Raw genomic sequence first — 22602 nt, forward strand, 5'->3', positions numbered from 1 at the left:
ACCAGTCACCCCGTCCCTAAAAGAGTGGAACATCAACTATCAATTGGGCCACCCCTATAGCCTAATCTTCTGCCTGAGTGGCTTGCACAAGGTACTTTGCTCACTGCAGGAGGCTGAATCCTTGGTAGACCTCCCAGCTGATATAGAAGGGGGCAAGCCCCTATGCTCACAGCTGTCAGAGAGGAAGGCACAGTGCCCAGAATGGCACACCTCAGCTCAGAACCGCAACTGCAGAGAAAAGGGCCCAGAAAGAACTGAGGTCGCCTGGCCCACCTGATTGAAAAAGCCAAGAGATGTGAGATCCCAGCCCTGCTACTTTCTCTCGATGCAGAAAAAGTGTTTGACAGAGTGAGCTGGGCCTTCACAAATGAGATCCTCCAGAAACTCCAGATCCCAAGCGGCTTTAGGGAGAAAATCCTGATGAATACTCCCCCCTCTGCAGTGATTAGACTCAATGGATGATGTTCGTCCCCCATCATCCTGACTCAAGCAACAAGGCAGGGATGCCTGCCATCTCCCCTCCTTTTTGCTCTGGTAGTTGAGCCACTGGCTGTCATACAGGAATAGAACATCACTGGCATTCCCTTAGGTATCCAAACACACAATAGCTCTCTGTTTGCTGGCAATGTCCTCCTTACCCCCACAAACCCTACAGACTGTCTCTCAGCCCTGGTTTCCATCCTGAAAGATTTCGAAAGAGTCTCAGGCTTTAGGGTCATTCTGACCAATCTCACATGGTCTATCTCACAATTCTACCAACCGATCTCCCGACCCTTCAGGAATCGGCCCCTTACAATTGGGCCTGAAAATCAATCAATTACCTGGGGTGGAGCTCACCATCACTCCACATTTAGAGGAATGGTTGAGCACAAACTGGAAGTGCCTCAGCAAAAATGTACTTAAAGACTTTGACACTGGCATTCGCTGTTCCTGTCTTGCCTGGGACGGATCAATGTCATCAAAATAAACATCCTCCCCAGAGTCTTATATCTATTTCAGATGGTAGCAACCTACAACCCAAACTAGGATGTTGCGCAGCTTTAGAACAACATCCACACATTTGTTTGGGCCGGTAAAAGTCCCCAAATCTCTAATCAAATCTTGATGCTACCAAGGAACAGTAGGGGCTTAACCTGCTCTAAACTTTTTGAATGCTATTGGGCAGCGCAGCTCTGATGTCTTGGATTGTGCCGTTTGGGAAAGTGAGAAACACTGGGTACATATGGACCGCTTTGAGACTTGCCGTGGATACCGAAACACGCACAGAAGAAAAACGCCTATATCACCACCCCCACACAGACGATAATTGATATTAGGACCAAAGAGAAGTAAGAAAGGGACTCACAACCTTCCCGTCTTCCAATATGCCTACTGATAGGAACCCTGACTTCCGCCAGCCCTGCACCCCGATATCTTCACAGAGTGGTAGAGGGTAGACTGCTGACTCATAAGCGACCTTTATATTGATGTGACCGTCAAATCATTTGAACAATGCCAGCCGGAATTCCATGTCACTGAGAATTTGCGGCTCCAGTACTGCCAGCTCCACCACTGGCTCCTACATCTGCTCATACGGATGGCAGCCACAATGAAACTGACCCTCTTTGAGACACTGGTAAGAGCCTTCTTGGGTACTAAGGGGCTTATGTCCAAAACCTACCACCCGCTTCAAGAATCTAAGCTCCGTACCATACACAACACGCAGATGAGATGGGCAGCAGACCTGGGGGAAGGACATATCCACTAAAGTCTGGGATCAATGGTGGGCAACCATACCAGATCATTCTGCATTATGTTCCAAAGGGATCTAGCATACAAGGTGATAGTTCAATGGTACCTCACCTCTGTCAGACTCCAGCATATATATTCCATGACCTACAACCTCTTTTGGCGATGCAACAAGGAGATTGGCTCTTTCAGGCATGTGTGGTGGGTCTGCGCTCTCATCCAGATGTTCTGGAAAGAAACCCCAGGCCATATCAAAACTACCTTAGAATATCCTATTCCAGCAGATGCTACCTCTGAACTACTAGGACTCTGACTCTGTACTACTAGGGATTCCCCTAACCAAAATGACAGGGATTCCAGGGCCGGTCTGAGTCTTGCATGACATATGCCAGGGGCAGACAAGCAATTAATTGTCTTATACTGGGAGAAAAAAGAACCACCACCACATTCCTATTGTTAGACAAGTTGTGGCAGATTCTAGCTAAGGAACACATCACTCACAGCGTAATGCACACAGACAAGAAATGTAGTCATTTATGGCAGTCTCTTCTTAACTATATGTCCTAGCATGAGATTTGCTGCTTCATGATGCCAAGGGTCAGGGCCCTCCAACTATTTGGTAGAAGAGAGAGGATCCCTTTGTGCTCCTGCCATTGTTTCTGTCCCTCCACCGTTTTTTAACTCCCTTGCTCCTTTCCCTCTCCGGCCCAGCATCTTCCAGCATGCATCTGTGTAGCTGGCACTCTCCCAAAGATCTGTTGCGATTCCTTTTCCCATTGAAGCGAACTGATGGGGAGGCTGAACTTGTCAATTGTTGAACCATTTTTGTTGTGTTTCTACTGGTATAACCTGTTAAAACAAAAGTATGTGCAACAAATGAATGTTTTTTCGAGGTTCATTTATTTAGCAGCATGGATCTAGTCTTGGCAAAAGACATACATATTGGCGGTCATTCCTACCTTGGCGGGCGGCGGTCGCCGCCCGCCTGGCGGGAACCGCCAGAAGACCATACCGCGGTCAAAAGACCGCAGCGGTCATTCTGACTTTCCCGCTGGGCTGGCGGGCGACCGCCAAAAGGCCGCCCGCCCAGCGGGAAAGCACCAGCAACGAGGAAGCCGGCTCCGAATAGAGCGGCTGAGTTGCTGGTGTGCGACGGGTGCAGTTGCACCCGTCGCGATTTTCAGTGTCTGCCAAGCAGACACTGAAAATCAATGTGGGGCCCTGTTAGGGGGCCCCACGACACCCGTTCCCGCCAGCCAGGTTCTGGCGGTGAAAAACGCCAGAACCAGGCTGGCGGGAAGGGGGTCGGAATCCCCATGGCGGCGCTCCTTGCAGCGCCGCCGTGGAGGATTCACAGGGGCAGCGGGAAGCCGGCAGGAAACCGCCGGCTTCCCTTTTCTGACCGCGGCTTTACCGCCACGGTCAGAATAGCCCCAGTAGCACCGCCAGCCTGTTGGCGGTGCTTCCTCCGTCCCCTACCCTGGCGGTCTCGGACTGCCAGGGTAGGAATGACCCCCATAGTTATTTAATACAACAGCCCGCAGACTTTTTTGAAGATAATTTGGAATTGCATTCCAATGACAAGTTATATTGGTATTACGCCTTATCTCATCCTTCTCGTTCTAGTCATTAATACATGTGGCGTCCTTCGCCCCAGACAGAGCTTTTGCCGTGCTCTGGTTAATTCCTTCTTCTTTTTCCCCTAGGTGGAGTGGAAGAAAGTCCTTCCGATCACATAATTTCCTGTGTTTTCTCTTGGACAGATGTAAGAAATGCAGATTTGTTTCCTTTAATTTGTTTAATTTCGTTTTATGTAAGTTTAAAACACTTCTGTTTTTAATGTTGCCATAAAATTGCTGTATAGCTACCCGGCAGGGCTGCAGCATCGGTGGTAGGGCCATCTGAGAGGCAGATTCTGGGTATCTCAATTCCTGGACCGTGCAGCCTTTCCCGTCGGGCACAGGGAACGTGCAGGTGTTGCCCTTTCACATTGATATCTTTCACACAAATGGGAGTTGGGGGCGGGGCAATATACTTTTATTTTACGCCGCTGTAGCACGTCTCTGCCAGACAACACCTCACATGAAAGCGTCACATAAGCAGTAAACATGGAGCAGAGCAAGAGGAAAAGCTGTAGATTTCTAGAGCGGATTTACCGGGCCTTATTTGTTATGTTGCTACCAATGAGTTTAGTTGGCCAGGGGTAATCTACACGAGCCGCTGGTATGCGGTCGCGTAGAAACCCCTCTCAATGTTGTTCTGGTTGGTTGGCTCCTGACGTAATGGGGCAAAGTAATAAAGGCTTTGGTGTTCGCGCCAAAAGGGGAAGTTCCCCACAGACTACTACTGCATACTGTGTCATTTCTTACACACCCTGATCAGGTCCCCTCACACGATTCCCGCTAACCCACAAGCTGGAGAAATAACACAACAAAGTGTCGATGAGACTGGGAGACGGCCCTCGCACCCCAATTACTGGCAGTTTTTTTTTTTTCACCCCAAGTGGCCCGTGGTGCTGGCGTGACGAGCGGGTGCGCGGCCCAACGTGTACCTGCGATCTAGCTGTGTGGCATCGACCGCTGCGTCTGCTGAGCGTGAACTCCGTCGGTGAGTCTCCCAAGCGGTAGACTCTGCGGGAGCACGGTCATTGGCCGCGGTCTGAGCGGCTGGGCGCCAGGAGGAGCTGACGTGCGTCCAACTCCAGTCAAGAAGACGCCGTTTGTCTTGGCGGCCGCACTCACACCAGTCAGCGGCGTGTGAGGTGCATCATCAAGAAAAAAAAAAAAAAAGAAATAAAACGCACCAACAAACAACCGGCTGGTGGGCAACAACCACGCCCCCATCAGGAGATTAGAGGAAAGCACGTGGGGGAGCGCTATTCAAGACGTACAGGCAGGGGCTGCAGCCACTGGACTCTTGGTGAGTGACAGGAGCAGGGAGAAGACACAACATTGAGGCAGTACATATTGCTACGACACCCAAGGAAGGCAGTGCAGGTGAGGAAAGCGAAAATAAACCTATCTCAACTGTTTCGTGGGGTGGCAGTAGGCCTGCACATTTGCTGGGTGGATAAATAACTGGGTGCCTGCACGGCCAACACAGAATACTCGGGACACCTTAGATCATTGAGAGGACGTCAGCGCCAGTTGCAAGTGGCCCCTATTGGCAAGCACACCCTGTCAGCACCATGAATTCTTTCCCGACGTTGGAACCGTTCCTAATCAATGGTCCTCCATCAGCACATGCTGCCAAATGGAAAACATGGGTGGAGCGTTTGGAGAACTATTTCGAGGCAGCAGCAATACACCCTGAAAGGAGAAGGCCGATGCTTTTGCATTTGGGCGGGACTGCGGTCCACAAGGTCAGCAAGTCGCTGGTAGAAGATGGTCCCCCGTTCACATATCAAACTATGAAACGTGCAATCAAAGCATATTTCGAGCCGTTGGAGAATCCAGACTATGAGCGTTTCCTTCTCAGGCAAGCCAGGCAACTTCCGGAAGAGTCTGTAGATGTCTTCTATGCCAGACTCAGGGATTTGGCGAGCACATGTACATTACCTGATACAGCTGACGAGATCCGTAAGCAGTTTATTCAAGGCTGTCACTCTACTAAGTTGAGGGAACATATCTTACAAGTCCCAGGCATGTCAATGGCGGACATACTTACAATGGGGCGCTCCAAGGAACTGTCTCGTGTGAGGGCGGCACATATGGAGTCGGCACTCATGAAACCTATAAAAACAGAACCTGTAAATGCAGTGGTGGCGGCGACACCCACAAAAAAAAAGGAAAAGAACAAATCTGAGGGAGGGGGTCGCACGTGCTACATGTGTGGAGGAGCGTATCCGCACCAAGGAAAATGTCCAGCGATGGGGAAGCAATGCACAAACTGTCAACGTTTCAACCACTTTGCGAAAGTCTGCAGGTCGGCCAAGAAGCCTAAGTCAGGGGGACGGAAAGTGATACATGAAGCCCAAACCATCCAACAACAGAATGAGGTACTGGACATGGATGATGACGACGAACCAGAAGGTGTATGTTATTCACACCACTCAACCAGGCAATGGTCGGGGGAAGAGAATTCCGAGGTGCACCGTAAAAATTGACAGTCATCAAGTGCCTGCCCTCATTGACACCGGGGCCTCGATAAACATCCTGGCACAGTCGGTATTCCGGTAGCTTCCCACTTGTCCCCAACTTCGGCCCACCACCGTGCAGGTATATGCATTTGGGTCAGCAACCCCAATTCCTCTGGCAGATGTGTTCACGACAGACATCGTACATGAGGACATCGCCACCAGAGCAAAGGTATATGTCACGAAGACTGGAACAGGGATGTTACTGAGCTGTCGCACGGCCGAGGAACTGGAACTAGTCACTTTCGCTTTCAGTGTCCATGTGGGGGCTTTAGAAAGTCTGCAAGAAGAATATGCAGACATCTTCCAAGGCATTGGTTGTCTGAAGGAACGACAGGTGAAGCTACACATCGACAAAACGATTGAACCTGTAGCCCTGAAACATCTACGCATAGCATTTCACCTGAGGCCAAAGGTGGAAGAGGAGTTGGCCAAATTGGAAAGCGCTGGCATTATTGAAAAAGTTGAGGGGCCGACACCATGGGTGTCGCCCATAGTCGCCACCCAAAAGCCAAAACAACCAGGTGAGGTGCGCATATGCTTGGATATGAGGTTGCCGAATATGGCCATTCGGAGGGAGCGGCACCTCACACCAACGGTGGATGACATTGTGGCAGAGGTCAGTGGGTCACGGTGGTTCTCTTAGATGGACCTTCGGGCCGGATATCACCAACTGTTGCTCGCCCCTGAATCAAGGGCCATAACCACATTTTCAACTCAAGTGGGGCTGAGGCCGTACAAGCGTCTCAGTTTTGGCATTGCCAGTGCCGCAGAAGTGTTTCAGGACACGATTCGTGGTGTATTAGCCGGGCTCGAAGGGGTCATCAACGTGAGTGACGATATTCTTGTGCATGCCCCCACTGTGGAAGGGCATCTCAAGAGACTCCGCGCTACCTTCCACAGGCTTCGACAAAACGGACTGACGCTACACAGGGAGAAATGCGAATTCCTGAAACAAGATATCGCATTTTTTGGCTACCATTTCTCGACACAAGGGGTCCGGCCTGATCCAGAAAAAGTGGCTGACATCCAGTCGGCACATCCTCCTACCTCCGTCACAGGTGTCCGCAGTTTTCTAGGAATGGTGACCTACTGCGGAAGATTCATTCCAAATCTGACATCTCTCACGGCGCCGTTAAGGGAACTCACGAAAACTAACACTCCGTGGGAGTGGACTGCTCTCCATGACGAGGCTTTTCAAGCGACTAAACGGGCGTTGTCGGCTGACACCACAGTGGTGTATTTTGACCCTTCTAAAGACACTGAGATATCTGTGGATGCCAGTCCCGTAGGTCCCGTAGGTCTTGGAGCAGTCTTATCTCAAAAGGGAACAGATGGTGAATGGGCCCCGGTAGCCTACGCGAGTAAGGCTTTGACGACCACAGAAGAACGCTACTCACACATAGAAAAAGAGGCGCTGGCGGTCCATTGGGGCTGTCGTCATTTTCATTTGTATATCTACGGCCATCCGTTCACAGTAAATACCGATCACAAGCCTTTAATACCCCTGTTCAACAAATCCACATCCCAACCCCCACCCAGGATAGAAAAGTGGATCCTCCAGCTGTATCAATTCGTGGTGCTGTATCGACCCGGAGCCCAAAACCCGGCAGATTATCTGTCCAGACACACCAGACCCCTCACTACTCAGGAGGAAAAGGAGTCGGAGGATGTGGAGGAGTATGTAAGATTGGTGGTGGAACGGTCAAGACCACGTCCCATCTCAGTCCAGGAAATTCAAGAGGCCACCCAAGCAGACGAAGTGCTGCAGTTAGCCATATCGTGTGTTCGTGATGGGAAGTGACATTTACTAAAACAAGACATGGGTCGTAGAACGACAGAAGCCAAAGTAACTTTGTCCTCCCTGCACAATATTCGACAAGAGTTGGTGGTGTCACCTGAAGAGTGCTTACTGCGAGGTCATCGTTTGGTAATTCCTGAAGCATTGCAGCAACGAACGATTGACTTAGCTCACGTCTCCTATCAGGGGATTGTAAAGACCAAAGCGAGACTGAGGAGTAAAGTATGGATGCCAGGGTAGAACAGACTATTCAACATTGCCACACATGTCAGATCCTCAGACCTGCTGATTTGCCCGCTCCGATCATAACAGAGCCGATTCCCCCACTCCATGGCATCGAGTGAGTGTGGATTTAGGCAGTCTTCCTGATGGGCGCCATATGTTGGTTGCCATAGACGATTTCTCCAAATACCCAGAGGTGGAGGTCCTGACCTCTACCACTACTGATCGAGTGGTGCCATGCTTGGAAAAGATCATGGCCACCCATGGCATATTCAAAGAACTGAGAACGGATAATGGGCCCCCTTTTTCGAGCAATGAGTTTGCAGAATATCTAGCGTCACATGACATTCATCATCGAAAAATCACCCCTCGCTGGTCCCAAGCTAATGGGGAAGCTGAACGCTTCATGAGGACATTAAATAAAGTGCTGCAAATTGCGAATCTCTCAGGACAAGGATGTGGAATGGTCTATTTGAGTTTCTGAGGGAGTACCGCCTGACTCCCCATGGTACCACTGGCGCTATCCCCAGCGAAGTGTGTCGTGTACAGGGCGTGAGAGATACGTTGCCCCAAGTGAATACCTTGAGTGGGCTGTAGTCGTTTGCAAAGTCGTCAAGTGCTGAATGATCGGATGTCTCAGAAGAGGCGAGCCGGGGTACGACGTTTGAGTGTAGGAGACCGGGCGTTGGTAAAAAATAGACATGCAGGAGGCAAGTTCAAGCTCCCATTTGAAGCTAGCCCCTGGACAGTGGTGAATGTGAAAGGCACGATGGTCACTGCCCAACGAGGTAAGGAGATGGTGACTAGGAACGTATCTTTCTTTAAACCCTATTACTTGCCCACACCTGATTCTCCGGAGCCAGGGTTGGGTGCACCCATTATCCTGCCAAAGGGATGTATGGACCAGGGTTCTCCAGCACAGGACGGGCTCCCTTCTGAGGACCTGTGTTCGCCCCTGGATGAGACTGAACCATCAGATGGTGTTGTCGTGGCAGAGGGGCCGACTAGCAAGTCTTTAGGCAATCCTTCCCTGACTGGCACTGTGTTGAGAAGAGGCGGGGATAGGTATACTTTGCGTCCCCGAACATCAGCTCCTGTTAAACTTAAAGACTATGGGCCTCATTCTGACTTTGGCAGGCGGCGGAGGCCGCCCGCCAAAGTACTGCCGTCAGAATACCGCTGCGCGGTCAAAAGACCGCCGCGGTAATTCTGAGTTTCCCACTGGGCTGGCGGGCGACCGCCAGAAGGCCGCCCGCCAGCCCAGCGGGAAACCCCTTTCCACGAGGATGCCGGCTCTGAATGGAGCCGGCGAAGTGGAAAGGGTGCGACGGGTGCAGTTGCACCCGTCGCGATTTTCATTGTCTGCTATGCAGACACTGAAAATCTTGGTGGGGCCCTGTTAGGGGACCCCTGCAGTGCCCATTCCATTGGCATGGGCACTGCAGGGGCCCCCAGGGGCCCCACGACACCCGTTACCGCCAACCAGGTTCTGGCGGTCAAAACCGCCAGAACCAGGCTGGCGGTAAGGGGGTCGGAATCCCCATGGCGGCGCTGCCTGCAGCGCTGCCATGGAGGATTCCTCAGGCCAGGGGAAAACCGGCGGGAAACCGCTGGTTTCCCTTTTCTGACCGCGGCTTTACCGCCGCGGTCAGAATTGGCCTGGATGCACCGCCAGCCTGTTGGCTGTGCATCCGCGGTCCCCGGCCCTGGCGGTCGTAATGACCCCCTATGTGTGCCATTAGAGCATTTAGGAGTTTTGACGTGCATGCAGTGTTTTCATGGACATTGCCATGAGTTATGTTGCTGGCGTGATGCCGTGTTGTGTTTTTTTGTTTTTTTTGTTTTGTCAATTTGTTATTTTTATTTTAAGTTGAGGAGGAATGTTATGTTGCTACCAATGAGTTTAGTTGGCCAGGGGTAATCTACAGGAGCCGCTGGTATGCGGTCGCGTAGAAACCCCTCTCAATGTTGTTCCGGTTGGTTGGCTCCTGACGTAATGGGGCAAAGTAATAAAGGCTTTGGTGTTCGCGCCAAAAGGGGAAGTTCCCCACAGACTACTACTGCGTACTGTGTCATTTCTTACACACCCTGATCAGGTCCCCTCACACGATTCCCGCTAACCCACAAGCTGGAGAAATAATGCAAAGAGGCAAAGAGATGACTAGGAAGACAGCCTAGAGGGTGACCAAAGGGCAAATATGCTAATCCCTTCTGAATGTGTGACCTCCTTAAGCATGTCTGGGAAGCCCAAGACTCTGAAGACAAGCTGCGCGAGAAAGAGGAGTCCTGTTCCCAAACTGTGGGACGCAAGTGGAGGATTTGCCTATTCATGAGGGCATAAAGCAGTTACTATTGATGTGAGAGAAGGATATAGACAATAAACAATATCCTCTGCAAGACTTTTGAGAAGGATTTCCCTCATGTTCCAATAGTAAATACAATCCTAACATCAATGGAGTCTACTTTATCGCTGGCCACAGGGGACTTGACCATGTCTTATATTGGTAATAGAAAGGTTGAGGTGACCCTTAGGAGGTCATTTGTGGCACTTCATTTCTCCATTAGAGCAAACACATATAGGCCCTCATTACGACCTTGGGGGGGTGGCACTCCAGCTGCAGCCATTTGGAGTTCCCGCTGGCCCGGCAGGCGGAAACCTAGTTTCCGCCCTCCGGCCCAGCAGGGATCTTGGCCACAACACAGGAGCCGGCTCCAAATCGAGCCGGCGGTGTTGCGGCTGTGCGACGGGTGCAGTTGCACCCGTCGTGCTTTTCTGCACGGGGCCCTGTCAGGGGGCCCCACGACTCCCCGTACCGCCAGCCTTTTCCTGGCGGTTGAAACCGCCAGGAAAAGGCTGGCGGTAGGGGGACTCGTAATCCCCTGGGCAGCGCTGCAAGCAGCGCTGCCCTGGCGGATTACAACCGCCGGGGCCATTGTGGCGGGAAACCGCCGGTCCCGGCGGTACGACCGCTGCGCTTCCACAGCGGTTGTGATACCATGGGAAGCACCGCCAGCCTGTTGGCAGTGCCCTCCGTCAGAACAGCCCTGGCGGTCTTGAACCGCCAGGGTTGTAATGACCCCCATAGTGCTTATGTGACACAGGTCCTTATTAAGGATTTCCAGCTGTTGTTTGGTGCTTTTCCAAAAGAAGAAGGATCCTACAACACTCCCTAGTAACAGAGAAGTCCTTCCACAGTTTCTCTCTGACCTGTCATTTGATAGACTGTAGGCAGCTGCATAATCTACAAAAGCGGTGATTGCTGGGAGTTGCCTCCTATGGATGAAGTCATGTAAGATGGATGCTGCACAACAAAATCTTATACAGAAACTGCTTTTTATATGGCCAAAAATGTTTGTTCCAGAATTGGATGACATGGCTCAGGAGATTGAGGAGAAAAAGATCTCAAGCCTTCAAAGTGTTTGGGAACAAGAAGTTTTTCCTAACGAAAGCAAAAGCGCAAGCACAGGAGTCTCAGGACAAGTGTTCCTTTTGTGGCCAAGCCTGTGATGGGGGGCTGCGTTTTTCTACTGGAACCCAACCAGGTGTTGCCCAAGATTAAGGACAGTCACATAAATGACTATCACAGAGTTGGAGCAAGGTTGAGAAATTTTTCCCACCACTGAGGAAGTTCATCTTGGATACATGGGTCTTCCTCATTGCCAGAGGAGGTTATCATATTCCATTTTCTCATACTCCTTCAAAAGATTATTTACTTTGGACTTTATTACTGAAGGGAGCCTTAAAGATACAATCCATGCTCCCGGAAATTCAGGCGTTACTGAGAAAGGGGGTGGTGAGTCTGGTACCAGAGAACAAAAGAGAAAAATGATTTTATTCTCCTCTGTTTCTGGTCCCAGAAGGCAGATGGCAGTACCGCAAAGTATTGGATCTCAAGGCCTTCAAACAATATGTACTAGTAGAGACTTTCTGGATGGTGTCATTACCAAGGACAATTTTCTGTCCACATTAAACTTACCGGATACTTTCTATTATATACCCATTCATGAAGAGAGCCAGAAATGTCTTTGATTCATAGTAGGGGATCAGCATCTGCAATTTCAAGGTCTTTCTTTCGGCCTGGTGCCCTCTCTGAGGATATTCTCAAAGGTATTAGCACCAGTTGTAGCACATCTTCAATTGGAGGAGGTCACAAATTTTCCATACCTGGATGACTGGTTATCTGCTTCTTCTTTCCTAAAGGCTCAGGAAGATGTGAAGGTGGTGACAGAAGTACTGCAACAGTAGGGATTCATTATCAACTTTGAAAAGTCCCATCTTCAAACAGGAAAGGCTAAGGAGCCTTGTGCAATACCAAACTCATGCAGGCATTTCATGCTTGATCAAGGATAAATGTACTTCGGAGCAATTTACCACCCTTGCTCTATCAGGATTGGGTCATTGCCAGGAGCTAGTAGAAAGTGTAGGGACTGATGTCGGCAACAACGACAGTAGTCCCCTGGGGATGCTTCCATCTAAAACCATATGAATCAACTCCTTCAAAATTAGTCTCCAGGCTCTCACAATTTTCAATACCAAATGCTGGTGACCTTTTCCATTTCCTTCCACAGACGTTGTGTTGCATAAACTAAGACTCTGGCTTAGATCTATAAGGTTTGCTTTCACACTCATGGGTGTCACAAGTTCAATGCACCAGCAATTGAATGTGAAACAATAGGTTGTTGTAGCTCCACACTCAATACATAGTTGATGTGGTGTCCGTGCTTTTTGGGTTATTAAGAGTCCCTAAAAAGGGAATCCATGGACATGGTGGTGATTTGGAAACCCAATTTCTTTCTCTACAATGTCACACACAACAACTGCACTAAGAATAAGACATTTTATGCTTAAAAGTGTTTATTTCAATAGTCTCATCATTTTCCTTTGCACATCTAAAATAACCACACAAAATATTACTAAAACAGCACCGATGAATATTGCAAACAAGAATAAAATGAACATTTCTAGCATAGTGGAAATATCATCTAGCAACTTAATACCCTAAAACCTACTTTAATGCTCTATACTATGAGAGCATGGAGTATCATATCTTACATCTAGAATTTCTTACAGAAAATCAATGCACTGCATACCTGTTTATAGCAAAATGCAGTAGTCAGCAGCATGGAGATTGTCTTCCCTCGAAAGGAAAACACGCATCTGCATCAGTTCCACTCTTCCTGGGCTCGGCCTAGTATTGGCTTTCAGCACCGTGCAGGATCCTATCACAGCAGTCGGGCAGTATCTGTCAAGACCATCTGGCAGCATCTTCCACAATAATCGAGGGCTAAGGACCACTCCTCCTAAGTGGTTGATTGTCAGGCTTTTTATTCTATATATTATCTGAGATTTGAATTTCTGGCTTAACCTTAGGAATGTCTGACATAACCTGTGTACATCAATAAGCTAGTCTAAGATACATTCTTATAAACAAATAAGGCAAAAACACATAAATTCAGACTACACTGTTTATGTTTATTGCTGTTATCTGACCATGAGATAGAGATAATAAGGTGTGCTAGCCAGACTAATGTCCCATCAGGTGTCTTATCGAGGTCATTGTGTGTGCATCAGGTGTCGTGTTGTCATTGTCTGAAAGACCTGACACTTTAACAGTTTCTTAAGATAAGGACAGACAACATCTTTGTCAAAGGCACCTATACCGATGAATAGGCAAAAATACAGATAATGGAGTCTTGGGCTGTTCAAGATGGAGTTCAGCCCTAGGGATTTTACGTTAAATTAGTGACTACTGATGCCAGCCATTGAGGATGTGGAGCAGCATTGGGAGTTCAGGAGAAGATGGGTCATTGGTACAGGAAAGAGAGCCTTTACTGTTCCAACTAGAGAAAGTTGACAGCGGTTTGGATGGCATTGTAGACTTTCACTCACCACTTGGAGTGTATCAAAGTAGTCGTGCGAACAGACAATCAGGTTTGTCAGATCTTATCTGAATCAGTTGGGAGACACAAAGTGCAAAGAATCAATGCAGATGGCCACCCAGATATTTATGTGGGTTGAGGGATGCCTTCTAGTTCTGAGGGTAGGGTACACCCAGAGGAGATTGAACTTTCGAGCAGACATCTTTAGCCACAATCTTCCATTATCAGTAAATTATCACCCGTCTATGAGTTCAATTGCATTTTTGAATTCTTCGTGACACCTCGGATGGATCTGTCCTCATCCCCAAAGAACAAGATGCTTCCAGTTTTTTGCACAGAGACAACATGTTCTCAGGCATGGGTGGTAAGTGCCCTATCATTCCTTTGGCCAGAGCGGCTTCTGTATGCCTTTCCCCGGATTCCCCTCTTCCTGAGGATGTTTCAGAAGATTCAGGAAGAGAGAGCTTCAGTGATTCTGGTGGTGCCATCCTGGCCCGGGTAACCCTGTTTTTCTCTTCTGCTTTCATTGTTAACAGCAAATTATCTCCACTTACACCTGGAACCTTCCCTTCTGCAGTTTCCTTTCTGAAACTTAAGCTTCAACATCTCAGGCTGATGGCTTGAAGTTTGAGAGGGTAGGTTTGGAATAGGGGTTTGTTCCGATGAAGTAGCAAGGGAAATTCAAGCCTCCAACAGACCCTCAATATTAGCTTCCTATAGGTAACATTGAAAGTCTTTCCAATTTTGGTGTGCTGCAAAAAGGGATGGAACCAATGTCATTGGACCCTTTAAAAAACATGATTATTTTATGGAAATGGTTTGGGAAAATATTGGCACCCTCTACTTTGTCTTCTCAGTGGTCACAGACAAAGATCTGAAATTGAATCAAGAGTGGGGGGGGGTTATTTCTCCTTTGGTATCCAGACTCATCAAGAGTTTTGGTTACAGAAACCTACAACCCTTTCTCAAGCTGCAACATGGAACCTCTCCATTGTGCTAGGGGTTTAGAACAGCAACAATTTGAACCCCTAGAGGAATCTGATTTAGGATGGCTACCGACTAAGATAGCCTTCCTAATTCCCATCACATTGATAAAGTGGTTAGGTTAAATTGTGCCATTAGTCCGTTCTTACCTAAATTTAAGTTTTTCCCAATTAGATTGCTCTTAAGCTAGATCCTGTTTGTCCCAAAAGTAAATTGTCTCTTTAATTTGTCCCAAGAGACTATTCTAACAGTGTTCCCTTTTGAGGTTAATTCAGGGATCCTCTATTCCCTTGATGCAAGCCTTATCTATCTACCTTAAACATTCTGAGAGCTTTAGGGTGTCAAATGCTCTATTTATTTCACATTGTACTGCAAATAAAGGCAAAAAAGCAACCTCTCAGACTATTGATAGGTGGGTCAGTCAAGCTGTTCATAAGTTATATAAATCTCTGAGTGAATACCCTCCCCCATTGATTCAGGGAAGATCTACTACAGCTGTATCAACTGCTTGGACGGAGCTAGGGGGTGCCTCAATAATAGGTTGGACCTCCTTCAGAATAATGATGTGAATTTTGCTTCTATTGCCTTGAAGTCGGCAATGGTGTAGTTGTCAAATTAATAAGGTTTATTGACTGCATAAGTAGAGTGTCTATGCAAGTTATTATAGCTTGATAAATCCTCATATTGTAAGGACTGGTACGAGGAGTATGGGATGTCTGGAGTAATGACACAAGTACTTGCTGGTAATCTTCTTTACCCCAATTTGAAGTCACTCACGTCCCAGTCCACATTCCTCTGTCCCCTCCCTGGATTGCACCTCTATTTTGGTATTTTGTATCCACAAGAAATGAAGTGCAGTGGAGTGGCCTTCTTTTACTCCACCTAGTGGAAGAAGGCCTTTAATCTGAGATCACCAGATGCAGTACCTTCTTTGGAACGTAAGGGCATTGATCCACTTCACCGTGAGCCACCAAACTCTGTAATTTCAAGTTTTTTTTTGTAAATTGTGTTTTGCCCTAATGCTCTTTAATTGCATTGTTGGTCTAGAAACTTACTGCTGGACGGCACAGTGGGGCTTGATTGGCAGTAGGAGGGTCTGCAGTGATATGTGCATGTCAGGCTGGACTGGTGTCTTACTGGGACCAGCAGGAAAAGCATACTTCAGGTTTCCTAAACTGTGCAATGTTAGGGAGCCAGAGTTATTAATGCCACAGGCCCCTATCTCCTTTGGAGCTCTTGTTTTGCCTGCTTCAACCAATCCTAGTGTTGCTGTCATGTTGTTTACTAACATAAACAGCATGAGAGCACCGTCTGGATTGAGTTTGGGTGCCACGTGGTAGGCCACTAGTCTATCAACACCGCGGGGTGGTACTTTCACATAAAATGGTCAGTCAGTCCGTGGCTTTAATTTGAAGCCACACAGTCATTGGTGACGTTCCATGTCTCTTGTGCTGTAACATGATACTCTCCCCTTAATCTGTGTGCTCTCCACCAGTCCCGCCGGTGTAGACTGTATTATAGGGGATGGACAGAGCTTCTGTCTCTATAGGGCCTGCCTGTGGCCTGAGCAACAGATGCTGCCTGTGCCACATACAGGCCCCCCCTTTTCCACTCAGTGGCTCAGATGATGGACAACGGGCCTCGGCCTCCTAACCTTCCACCAAAGCCCCGGGCTTTTTCACCTTTTGCTCCCAATGCAGATCAGATGGTGGCTACAGGTACATCTGTGAAAAAAAATGATTTAAAAGCACAGGGAGCGGTGGAGCTGTAATGTACAGAAGGTAGGCTATTGATTCATTATGTAAAGGCAGCTCCAACGACAAGAAGTAGCTTGGAGGGAGCAGAGGGTGGCCTCAGAGCCCCAGCTGAGCACCAGGAGACGTGACCTTGATGCGACTCTACCCAGTGCAGGCCTGGGCCTCAAAGGGCTGCTACTGAGCCCTTTAGGGGGTAAAAACAAACACACCGAGGGTCAGTGTCTGCCCTGTGGGCATGTGGGTGCGCACGAAGGACTGTGTCCTACTTATCCCGCACTACTTGACAAGGGCCAGCACACATGTGCTGGCATTGAAAAGAAAACAGCTGTCACAGCCTGTGCTGCGTTAAATCGTATCAAGATATAAGATTCATTCTTGCGCACGTCAAAGACAGAGAATGCTTACATTCCCATACAGAAACGTTGCCTGATCTGATCATTCCTAGTGTGTCATCCATGCTGTATAGTGTCAGAAATCTTTTGCTGTCTATACCGATAAACAACATTTCAAAGATAATATAGTTGATTTTTTAGTCTGTCAACAATTACATTTTCTTCTCTGGACATCATCTATAATGTAGTTGTAGTGGCTGACCCACTCTTAAGAAACTCAACAGAATTCGCTTTTCATCAGTCATTTTTTCAGTTTTCTTATTATATACCTTGTCCACCTTGAGCTGATGTCATCTTGTTGTGCTTTCTCTATGTTCTGCCCTACACAGCACAGAATGCTTTTTTTCCATTAAAAAATCACTTTTTGGTCAACCATCCCATGCAGTCCCACAAGTCTTTGTACAAGTTCACAGATCAGTCTCCATCCACCGTACTATGTACTGTTCTGCCAAGGGGCTCCTCTCTTACTCCCAGCTCAACCTTGCTTTTAGAGAGAATATGTCTGAGAAGAGTGATAAACTTCAACTACTCTAAGCACAATAATTCCACATCTAACAGGTTGCCCTACTTTGGATGCTACTGTGTAATTGTAAGGGTGTACGGGAAATTATTGAATATTCTTGCTTTGCTCGCTTGGTCCAACAGGAGTCGGGCCCCACCATTTTCATAGCTCACCACCCACCACTCCAGACCATAGATGTCAGAACATCTGTATGAGGCGGAGGAAGCCTCATATAGGACTGGAATGAGGAGAACTTTGAATCAGAGTAAGTCATTGTGTCATTTTCAGCTTGCTATTGTGTAACAATAATTTTACATTGTTTGGTGCATAGCTATCTCAAAATATCTACAGCCAGACATATTTTTTTAGTAAACATAACAGTAAATTCTGGTGCCATATTACACCAAGTTGCAGGAGGTGAGAGCAGGAAGGGTGTTTCCACCTTTTTGGGTGCCCCGGGACTTAGGTGTTAAAGAAGAAACAGCAGACACTAGGGTGGCCTATTCTATAGTACGGATAGGACTTCTAATCTTGTGTAGCTCATTACAAATCAGACTTCAAGTCCCAGAATGCAAAGAAAAACCTGAACTGGAGCAGTCCTGTGCGATCTGAAAAAATAATCTGAACTTTTTTCTGAATTCGTTTTTCTCCAATATTTTTAGCACAAAAATATAAAAAACACATGCATTATATTCGTTCATACTATTTTGCTATTATTGTTATATGTGTGTTATCTGTAAATGTGCAAACTATAAAACAACAAGAATAACCCCTATATTTAAAGCCCATTGCTCAACTCTTTCATTGCTTTGTCGTGTAAATGTTAAAAACATGAATAACAACTACTAGATCTACAATGTCATATTAGTTTCTGGGCACATTGCCTTGAGCAGGACTATGCAATTTGGATTTGCCATGATTTTCTATAGTACAAATACTTAAAGTTCACATGGAGGTTGTAGATTTTCTTTTTATTAATATTAATTTATCTTTTAATACAACCTCCACTAATTATTTTATGGCATAAGGGCTTCTCGAGGTCTAAAAAGAATGAGTTATTTATTCTTATTTAAACAGATTTGTGTATGGTGAGCAATTTAAATATTTTAAACAGCATCTAATGCAGCTCCTCTAGATCAGGGTTCTGCAAAGTCGGTCCGGGAGAGCCTGATCCATGCCAGATTTTTAGCATGTCCACATTTAGAAAAAAGATGTTTCAGAAATCTACATTTTTCTAAATGTGAATATGCTAAAATTCTGGCATGGACCTGGCTCTCCAGGACCGACTTTGCAGAACCCTGCTCTAGATGGTCATTGAAGGATTTATATCAAATACATTTCCATTCACTCTCTAACACACAGAGAAGAGGGTATAGATGTGATGTATGCTGATGGAGGGGTAAGGATGGTGTTTGCACTGTTAAAATTGTGGTGCTAATCTTCAGAATTCAACTGCAGTCAAAGGATGGATCTTTGTCTTGGACTGAGGGACAACATCAGCTTTTCAATAAGGTATCAATGGCAATGAAGCAAATTTTGCCCCACAGTAACAAAAGACAATAGTAGAATTGCAAACCATGAAGGTTTTATCAACAAATTAGTAAAGTTAAAATCAGTCAGTTTAGTCATAAATCACTAATCACCTCATCATAGCATATGTGAATGTATTCCAGGCAGATCAAACCGCAAATGGAAAGTCAAGTTATTTAGGGTTAGAGTAGACAAATCATAAAGAACTCTGTTCCCTTGAAAGGAAACTCCCTAATACTAAAGTAGAATTGTGGGCAAACTCAGAGAATTCATAAGCAGTAGGTACCAGCAAAATATCATATCTCAAACAAAAACAAATGAAGGTTCTGAGCCTAAGAAGGAGAAATGTGCATGCTCTGGAGAATAACTCTATGAGCAGAAATAATAGGAAAATGGGGTCTCAAGAGTGAGAAAGAGACGTAAGTCTACCTAAGCTCAGTGTAACACAGTTTAAAACATGACATTTAACAAAAGAGATACACTGCACAAGTTCCACAAAAAAGGAACTAATCAAAATGTAACCTTTATAGTGAGCTTGGTGTTATTTCACTTCACGTGAGTTATACAATGCGCACTTTCAATTTCATGACCTTCAGAGATATTAGACAAGGGGGGAATTCGTTTCCATCAGCTCATTTCACACGCTGGTGCGGGGATTTGCTGTCCAAACCATTAAAAAGGTTACATCAAACGTCCTTCACACAGAATATAACAATAACAATTCAACTTGAATGACTATGTGATGGATACTTGGCTCCTGAAATGAGAGAAAGATTATGCACAGCAACTCTGGCTAGCGTAATGTGAACACACTTTAACTATAATTAACTGTTCATATATAAAATCACACATTATGATCAATCTAAATATAAAATAATATGTGAATATATATAAGAAATGATTATATGTGTTATGCAATAGCGTGTCATTAAAAGCAAACAAAAAATAGTGACAGTGCATCACTAATTTGTCACTTACAATCAGAAATTGAGGGAAAGTAATGAACTGGAATATCTATTTGAAGTTGCTGAGGGACTTGGTGGATTAATATAAAAAAATGTTGAGTAATATTATGACAACGACCAAGAAAGTGGAAGGGTAAATGCAGAAACATACTCCTTTTTAGTTCAAGAGAACCCTAGAAAACCATACTTCAACAGTTTGAGATTTCATTGACTATTGTTTTTACAAAATATAGTAAAAAAATGTCTGACACACTTCAGGATCAGTAGTGATTATTTTGTGTAAATTAAATAATATTAATACAGAAGGTTCTTTCACATCCATTCTATGTACTTTAGATGTGACCTCACTCTACACATCCCCAACACATAATGAAGGCTTGGAAGCACTAGTAGAAGACATAAACAAATATGAGCAAGATGGAGTAAGCAATGTATTTTTAATGCCAATAATGGATTACCTGTGCCCATTCCAATGCTTATCATGTGCATATTGCTCTGACATCATTAAAGCGCGTGATCCAAAATATAGGGAAAGACCTTGGTGTTTATTTCATTACGTGCCCTTGCAGAAGAGGATACTTTGGCAAAGCAGTTAGAAACATTAAACAGAGAATATATGAACAAAAAAGTAGTGCTTAATTTGAGCCGGTGGTTGTTGGTGGGGCTCACTGGCACTACGTTTCGGGGGCCTGCACGTATTTTTTTCCAGAAGACTTTGATCATGAATAAGAGAGAGAAACATATATTTGGCAAAGAAGAAGTAAGAGAAAGATTGAAAAATAGTGATACATTGGGGAAGCAGGGATTAAAAAGAACGAGAAAGAGTGAAATAAATAGCAGGGAATGTCTGGTGGTGGAATAAAGAGACAAGAGGTGAAATCAAGAATAAGCAGCCATTGATATTGGCAACCACGTTAAATAGTGCCGATCTTTGACTTCTGCAAAAAGAGAGAGTGACGGACAGAATGCTGAACAATGTCAAACATTCACCCCCGGTACAGAGATCTGGACCTAAATCCATTGTTTATATGCTCACCATGCCATTCCAGTTTAGATCCAGCCAGATGCAAATCAGTCTTGATCCTGCTCCCAATGGGAACAATCCAGTCCGAACTGCTAGGCCAGGTCCTCCCTGGACCAGAAACAACCATTGCGGACTGGCTTCAGGGTATCACCCCTCATCAACCAGGCTAGCTTGACTCCAGTTGCATGGCAAGCATGGATCCACGTCCTTTGTATACTCGTCCCACTAAGAGCCACAAATGCAAAAAGAACGAGTGATGTCTTCTGAGCAAACCTCAGGCCCCGGAATGGATTTACAAATTAAGTACTGCATGAAAGCAACATTAGCCTCAATACTAAAATATCTTTAATTAGCAACATACTTTGAGGAAAATCCACAGAATGTGAATCAGTTACACTAACATACTTAAGAAAATATCCCTTCTAATTTCAAAGGAGATATTGATGGGATATTGCTCCAAATGAAGATTTTTCAATAACAAATTAAGTCCAATGTGTTTGATGATCAAGACTGTGTCTATTTTCTTTGACGTCTACATAAAAGACTAATTTTCATTCCAAAGCCCTTTGAGGCTTCTGTCTACTTAGTCTAAGCATAAACCAGTGTCATAGAACTATGAACAAAAGGTCAACACTTTCAGTAGAATGTGGTCTTACAGGCTCCATTGTCCTTTCCCATATCTATCTTTGGCTGTGGATGAACTTGTCTGAATGGTGGCAGACACATTACGGCATCTGAGGACATTTTCTACTCCCAGCTGATAAATACTTATTGAAATCAGTGGGACGAGAGTGAATTATGTATGATACTGCAATGATGTATATTAATGTTAAGAATGCATACTGAGTATACCATTTTATTTTATAATGGTTACATGATATAATTTGATAATTCAATGAACTCTTGATTGTATGTCAGAATATCGAACACTACAATATTGAGCTACAAAAACACTAAAGACACAATATAAGTACAAGGATATCGTGACCAACCCTGTTTAGTAACTGCTATATGGGTAGCGTGCTTCGCCAGGGCCACAGCTGTTGTCTCACATGAAATAACTTAATTGCTATTTATGGCCCCTTTGACTTTGATCAGAAACTTTACAATCTTTCTCCAGAAGCCTATAAATAATCGGAAAGAGAATGGCATGACAGAGTTTATGAGTGTCAGCGAAGGCAAACATTTGCAAAGAGATAGAGAAAGAGAGTGTACAATAAACAATTTAAAGCGTAAGTAGGAGGAAGATGTTAGGAGAAACTGTGAGATGAAGAGAAGAATAGACAGAAGACGGAAAAGATGTAATGAAATAAATAAGACATGACTACAAGACATGAAATTGATGAGAAAAACAAGCAGGGGAAGATGAACAAAAGTGAAAAAAGAAGAAAGATAGCTTGACAAAAAACAGGAAAGAAAGGAAGAAGGAAGGAAAGAGAGGAAAAAGAAAGAAATATTAAAAGAAAGAACAAAAATAGAAATGCAGAAAAAAATAGTATGAAAGACTGGAAGATGGGTAACCGGAAAGAAAGATGGAAAGATGGAAAGAAAGAAGAAATGAGGGGTCAAATCAGACTAGGAGTGTGAGAGACTAAAAAATCCAGAGTCAAAGTCACGCGGTCACTAATACCATTTGGGGTATAGTTCAAAGTGGGGTGTACTTCATTTATCTGGCAACTTCC

Source organism: Pleurodeles waltl, chromosome 8 (assembly GCF_031143425.1).
Source record: "Pleurodeles waltl isolate 20211129_DDA chromosome 8, aPleWal1.hap1.20221129, whole genome shotgun sequence".
Taxonomy (NCBI): Eukaryota; Metazoa; Chordata; class Amphibia; order Caudata; family Salamandridae; genus Pleurodeles; species Pleurodeles waltl.